The following is a 7083-nucleotide window of genomic DNA, read 5'->3' as shown; positions in this document are numbered from 1 at the left end:
ATCTTTTCGTGCGAGGCAGCGTGCTGCCAGAGCGTTGTCCCCGTCTCAAGGAGCTCTCAGTTGAAGAAGGTGACACAGGTGGGCACCACGAAACAAGGAGCACGGGTAGATCACAGGACATCACCTGCATGTTGTTGAGCTTTTTTAGGAGGTATCAGGGTAAGGTTTTCAGGTGAGGACAAGGGCAGCGTGGAAGGGGAAAAGCCATATCATTTGCGTTCCCAGACTAGTGAGTGTGGGCTCAGCACAGTGAGAAAGTGTCTTGCCCGGGGAGGAGAGGCAGAAGGGCTGAAGGAGGACAGCTGTAAGCAGCAACCTGTTGTGCAAGTGCTGTTTTTGGCATGAGAGGGTAAACTGGAAACTCCAGTGATACAAATAAACTCTGCCGGTTAATCTGTTATTTGTAGAGACTAATGGATAACGCTTCCTGCCAAGAAACCCCCGGAAGATTTCAAGCACAAAACCGAGGAGGAATCTGCTCGGGCTTTTTAACGTATTCACCCCAAGAAACTGAGCCACCAGAGGCTTGATCTGATGGGCCTCAAATCCCACATCCCTCTCTCTCGGCTCCCAGCTGCCGAGCGAGGGCAGTGTTAGCTCAGTCACCCAGGCGGTGGGTGCTCGGCGGCTGCATCTTCGAGCCCAGAGCTGGCAGCTCAGGGGGGGACCCAGAGCCATTCTCTGTCCCAAAGACACCTCCTCGGCGGGAGCCGGCTGGACTTGTCGGATACCGGAAGCGGGATTGTGCTGTGGTGGGACGTGGAGATCATAAAAATGGTTTGTTTGAGGTTTTTTTCTTCTTTTTTTTTTTTCCTGGTTGGACATTGAAATTGAACACGTCCGATTCTCTGCATGAGCTGTCCTACAGCCTCCTTACAGCATTGATGGAAACCAGGCTTCGGTTCCCTGCTCCCCGCCAGAAAGGGCAGCGCAGAGGACTGGGGAAAAATGCGAATGTGGATTTAATGGTTTTATGTTTTAGAGATGTGGTTGAGCAGGCTGAATGTGCAGGGGAGAGCCTTAGGGCTTGCTTTTCTTTTTTCTTTTTCTTTTTTTTATTTCCCCTGTACCCAATAAGGGATGACTGCGTGGCTCTGCCAGCACTCAATCTCACTTTGCCAGGAGCTGGAGCCGATTTCACATCTCTTGTCCTTGCAGGCAGCATTGGCTTCTTCCCTAAGTACCTCAAAGCCCCCTGATGTGTTTTTACTTAATTGTTTTTTGGAACTTTCTCCAAGATCTGTTTCCTTAACGTGTTGCAGGAAGTACTCCGTGATCGCTGTGGCATCCTGGAGCTTGTGGGGAAGAACAGAGACCGGGAGACAGTGGAAGAGGGAAGTCTGAGGTAGCTGAGATGGCCCTGCTGCTTCTCCTACCACAGGTAGAGACCAGAGACCACAATGACAGGCACCGCATTAACAAGCTCACTAACCCAGGCTGTGGTCGCAAAGCAGAGAGGAGGCTCTGAGTCCAAGAGGTGTGTGAGCGTTGCCTGTGTCTCTTCCTGCTCTTGACTCCTGTGTGGGCGAGTCCGTCTTTAGAAAAGGGAAGTTGGTGTGTTGCGTCCAGTGGTCCCGGAGCCACCTCGTTCGTAGCTGAGTTTGGTGTCTGGGTTCTCGCCAGCTCCTGCGCCTGTGGAGCAGACGGCAGGCCGGCAGCCACGGCCTGGCAGGCAGCCCCAAGCAATCCGATCTCCTGTTTGGTGGTTTGCAGGATTTCGTTGGGCTGGGGTGGGAAAGGCAGGCACCACATCCAGCCTCTCCGCACGGAAATGTGCGGGAAATAGCCCGGCACCTTCCCAGCTTTGCCCGGCCACAGAGGGGAACCAAGATCCCTGTAGATGTCCCAATACAGGACTGTTCAACTCTTCCCTGTCCAGTCTGCCCTGGAAGGATCCCTGTACCATGCAGGTTGATATTCTCATTGTTCCACACCCACCTTCCCAACAGAACCAAGTTGTTCAATTTTTTCCTGGAATTTCCACTGACCATCATGTAAAAAGCTGAGCCCTTGTTACACTACTGCTGGCTGTGGCTCACCTCACCCCTCTGCGTCTCTGTTTCCCTGGGGATAAAAAGCAGGCTGAAGGCTCTTCATTGGCACATTGGGTACAGACAGGCCTATTTTTATTAGCCTAGCACAAACTGCTGTCCCCCACCAGGCTGTTCCTTGTCCTCTTCCCTTCCCTCCTTTTCCTCATCCTGTTTTCCCCACTCCTCCCTCTTACTCATCCGCTCCAAGTCTTTCACGAAGTCTTCAAAGCAGGCCAACGAAAGTATCTCCACAAGGACATTCCCACCTCTTTATGCCACGTTCCTGGAAATAGGAGCCTAAAAGGGCATTGGGTGTGGAATTGCGTGGGTTGAGCCCTAAGCAGCTGGCTTGGTTCCTGGAGGTTTTGTAGGGTGAGTCGTTGAACACAGCAGCAGCGTGGGCTTGAGTTTGAGTCAAGCTCAGGAGCTTCAGCTCAACGCCTGCCCTTCCTCTCTCCATCAGACACAGGCCCAGAACGGCGAGAGCTGAACGGTGAAGGTGAGCAGAGCAGAAGGGGGTTGACGCAAGCTCGGTGCACTAGCTCAGACTCTTAACTCCTTCCAGCTTCTCACTTTGGGAAGGAGCTCCTGGCCGAGGCAATTAAACCAGCCTGCTCTGGCCCCCACGTCCCCCCCGGCTGCTCCTGCGGGTCAGTTACAGGCCATGAGAATTTCGTCAAGGTAGCTGCAGTCTAAAGTAAAAAAAAAAAAAAAATCCCTTTTCCTCTCAATTCCTCAGCTTTCAGCCGCTGGTGACGCCATAAATTCCCCTACTTCTCTGGTTACTGTAAAGCCTTTCAGGGTGGTCAGGACCTGAATTCCTCACGCAAAAGAACAAGCAGGGAAAAAGGAAACTTTGCAAGCAAGGACCTTCCCCGCCTCAGGGATCCTTCGCAAGGGATCGGCAAGGCTCCAAGTGTGTGCTCTCGCCTCGCAGTCCCTCAGCTCAAGCCTCTTGGGTAACTGCCCGTCTCGCTCTCCTCTCACCAGTAAATACCCTCCTACCAGCCTGCACTTCCCACTTGTTCTCCAGCAGGTCCATCTGGCTCCTTGGCCCCTCTGATCCACAAGCTCCTGGAGCTGCAGCAGCTCCATGTTTGCTATTGAGCTTTAGCTTTGGAGTCACCAGGCGAGACAGAGCTTGTCCAGCATCACACAGCTATGGAGGTGGCATGGAGTCCCGCTGAGAAAAGTGCCCGGCTGTTTTTACCCCCTGCCCTGAGCTGTAGGGCACTGATCCTCCACCAGATAGCCCCGGCTCCCAGCCAGCTTCCATCCTGGACCTGCTGCATGGGACGCAAGTGGGCTGCTGTGCCACCCCACACCATCCAGCTTCACCTAAGGGCTGTAACGAGATGTCATGGGAGAAGATCAGTGGCAAACTGGCAGTAGAGTTTCGTTGCTGCCAGAGAAGACGCTTGCTAATGGAATCGTTCCGCCACTGAGCAGAACAAGGATGGGTCATTCTGCAGAAAGCCGTGGTGAGCACCTTTGCTAACCCTACACCAAGCATGTGAGTCTTATGAGAGAAGTAAATACTCACTTCTCCCAACACCCTGCATTGGGGAAAGGGCCCTCATGGAGTACAGCAATGAAGGTTGGCTTTGCAGTGGTAGGGGCATGGGGCAGACGATGTTTGAAGGATGGTCTTGGAAAGGCTGGCCCAGGGTGCAGTGCTCTTAGCCTTCTCCCAGCACAGGAAATTGCATGGAGAAGTACGCTCTGGGCAGAGCTCAGTGCTAGCAGACCCAAGCAGGGACAGCCATAGGAGTGAAAACCCAGAGAATTTGACTTTGTTTTAAGAAATAAAAGAAAAAAATAGTTGGAACCTTTGTCTGCCTTGTGGCATCAGAGTCCTTCCATGCTTGGATGTCATTTCCACAGCTACAGATTGGAAATGTCTTTAGATGGGTCTCAGACTTGCATGACTCCAGAAGCGTAGAGATTTGAGGAAGAACTATTGCATGTCATGAACTTTGAAGCTGAGGGGGCCTCTGTTGGACAGAAACCCTCCCCACCTGAGTGGTGCTCCCAGGAGGCAGTCTAACCTGGGAGCCAGCAACTGGGCTGAGAGGCTCCAAGTGTTGGGAGAGGATCAAAAAGCTCCCCTGGCAGTAAATCTTTCACCTGCCATGTTACTCACTGGGGCTTGTGGCCATTCCTCCGAGGTCGGCCCCGGGTCAGGATTTCTCCTGTCTCTTTAGCCCCCAAACCTGGAGATTTTTGTCTTATCTTTGACGCCATCTTGACACCGAAAACAAATTATGGCCCAATTACCCTTACTGAGAGGGGCTGGGGCTACCTTAAATGGTCAGAACTATCAGGCGCTTCCTTAAGAGTGGGTAATTAGAGTGGGGTGCGGGGTGGGGAGGGGGCAAGGACTGTGGGGGGACCCCTGGCATGGGCCTACCCTTGCATCCCTGTTTGGCATGGCAGGAAGGGACATCCCATCCAGCCCTATCCCATCCGGCCCCAGCTATGCCCTTGGACTTCGGAGAGGCCAAAGCAGCGATGGGACTCCCCACGGTGTCCGGGGGGTCCCCCCTTGCCCCATGCCTCCTCCTGCCCTTTGTCACCGGCTCGGGCCAGGCCAGAGAGGCCCCCTGATGGGAGGCAACAGCCCTGGCCCTGGCCATGACCTTCGGGGCGACCTTGAGTGAGTCCCTGCCGGGGCTGGGGACCGGCTGTGCCTCTCATCACCCCAAGGAAACAGCGAACAGCAGCATCGTGGCTGAACTGCTGTAACAACTGACCTGAAACTGAAAAAAAAAGTCTTTTTCTTCCCCTCTTTCAGTGACGCTGAAACACACTCTCCTCTGCTGGGCGTCGGGGCATTTCATGCCCAGTTTTGTTGCCGTTCGCCTGAAACCAGCAGCCGTTTTGGGGACTAACACATCCTGAGCTGGTTCCCAGCCCGCAGCCTGGACCGTGCCCATCCCGAGGCTGCTGCCCGAGTGTGTCTGCCTGGAGAAGGTGGTGTTGGATGCCTGCGGAGCTGGGTCCCTTCCAGGATCCAGCCCAGGGAGCAGGGCAGTGGAGCTGTGCAGGAGTATCGGGCGCTCCCCTGGCCTTGCAGGTTTGCTCCAGGTACCCTTGTGCTCCTGGGTGAGAGGATGGCTGGGGCTGGGTGTTTCTTTCCTTTTTTTTTTTTTTCTCTTTTTTTTTTTTTTTTTCTTTTTTTTTTTTTTTTTGGCAGATTGGTATTTTATTTGGCTCCATACTGTCTACCGAGCTGTCCAGTGTAACCCTTCCCTTGCTGCTTCTGAGATAAGAATAGGCTCCCCCGAGATCAGATAAACAGGCCCATAAATACCTACAACAACAACAAGCAGGGTCTGGGCTTGGCAGGAAGGGAGGGGAAAAAAAGAAGAAAAAAAAAGGCAAAAAAAAAAGGCAAAAAAGGAGTCATTTCTTTGCACGCCAAACCCTGGAGGTGCAGAGCTTGGGGTGGGAAGCGCCTGACAGCCCCCCTGCTCCCAGCACTTGCCCCCTTGGCCAGGCAGGAGGGCAAGGGGCCAGGCAGGGCAGGCAGCAGGGCAGGCAGCAGGGCGGCTGGGTCCCTGCCACTGTCCCTTGTGGCTGAATTCCAGCGGCAGGGGACACAGCACGTAGGACGTTGCCCCGGGGCCAAGCGATGTGTGCGTGTGTGTGCTTCTGTCCGGGCAACTGCAGAGGCAATCCTGCGTGCCAGGAGCGTGCTGCTTCCTAATGGCACCAAGTTCATGGCAAGGTCGAGCTGTAGGTGTGTGTGCAGGGCCACCTCCCCTGGCTGATGAGCTAGGCTCTCACATTGCCAAAAATTCCAAGCTGGTGGCCAAACCGTTCTTCCTCAACCCAGGTTCGGCGCAGCCGGCACCGGGAGCCCTGCCGCTGCCTGCCGGAGGCTGCCGGGACGCCTCTCCCAGCCGCTCAGGTTTGCTGCCTGGGGAAGAGAGGCTGCCTCTGTGCAGGGCTCCCCCACCTCCCTGCAGCTCCTCTCCCTTTGGAGGTGACCCCATCCTAGACTGGGACCGGTATCGACACCCCAGCCCAGCCCCAGAGCTCACTCCTTGCAAATACACCCCCTCCCAAGCATGCATTTTGGGGAGCAGCGAAGCCCCGGGGTACAGGAAATGTTTAGTACTTTTATTTCACCCACTCTCCCCCAAAACGCTGAGCCAAACTCGCAGGAAAATCCCCTTGCTGGGCAGGGAAACCCTCTGCAGATGTGGAAACGGGGAGCGTTTTCGCTTGCAAAAATCATGAAAGAGCGAGGGAGGCTGGTGCCGGGGACGCCTTTCCCAGAGGTTTGCAGCCAGCAGGTACCACCACCAGAAACCTGGGGTAAGAAAAGCATCAGTCCTGTGGGTGCAGGCAGAGCATTGCCCCGGCTGTTCAGGATGCCCCCTTCCCAGAAGAAAAGCTGGAAATCCTTAAGAAAAACCACCAGAGGTTTTTGGTGGGGCAGGGGAGGGTCGCCAGGCTGCAAACCATGTTCCAGTTACAGCCTGGTGTGCCGGACCCAGGACACTGACTCCTGTGTAGTGTCCCCAATGCCTTATGCAGCAGAGCAAGTCCCAGCTCCCCGTTTAACCCTTTCCCTCATCCAATGCCCCGACTGGTGCCGTATGGACACGGGGATACAGGCTGGCACATGTAAACAGGATTGGGGTTGGACACATTTATGGGGTGCTGGATTACGGTGTTAGTGATGGCTTGGGAGCTTTCCTATAAAAATCCAGCCCGTTAAGGAATTCTGAAATGTAGCTATTTAATAGGATATTTGGGGCCGATTTTCTATAAATTTTCTTTTTTTCTTTTTTTTTTTCTTTTTTTTTCTTTTTTTTTTCTTTTTTTTTTTCTTTTTTTTTTTCTTGAATGCGTTTGGTTTTAGAAAAACCCTATTCTAGCTTCACTCACGGACTTGGTGCTGGGCTAAACTTTTTATAGCCTGAACAAAACAGCACCACTGAGGGCATTGCTCCGCTCGGGCAGTCAATTTTCGTCTCGGCCTCATTCAAAGAGATCAGAAAACAAATCAGGGGCTGGGAAGGCAGCCGTGCAGCGGCTC

The sequence above is a fragment of the Numenius arquata genome, chromosome 11 (assembly GCF_964106895.1).
Source record: "Numenius arquata chromosome 11, bNumArq3.hap1.1, whole genome shotgun sequence".
Classification (NCBI taxonomy): Eukaryota; Metazoa; Chordata; class Aves; order Charadriiformes; family Scolopacidae; genus Numenius; species Numenius arquata.
This window is presented reverse-complemented; position numbering follows the sequence as displayed.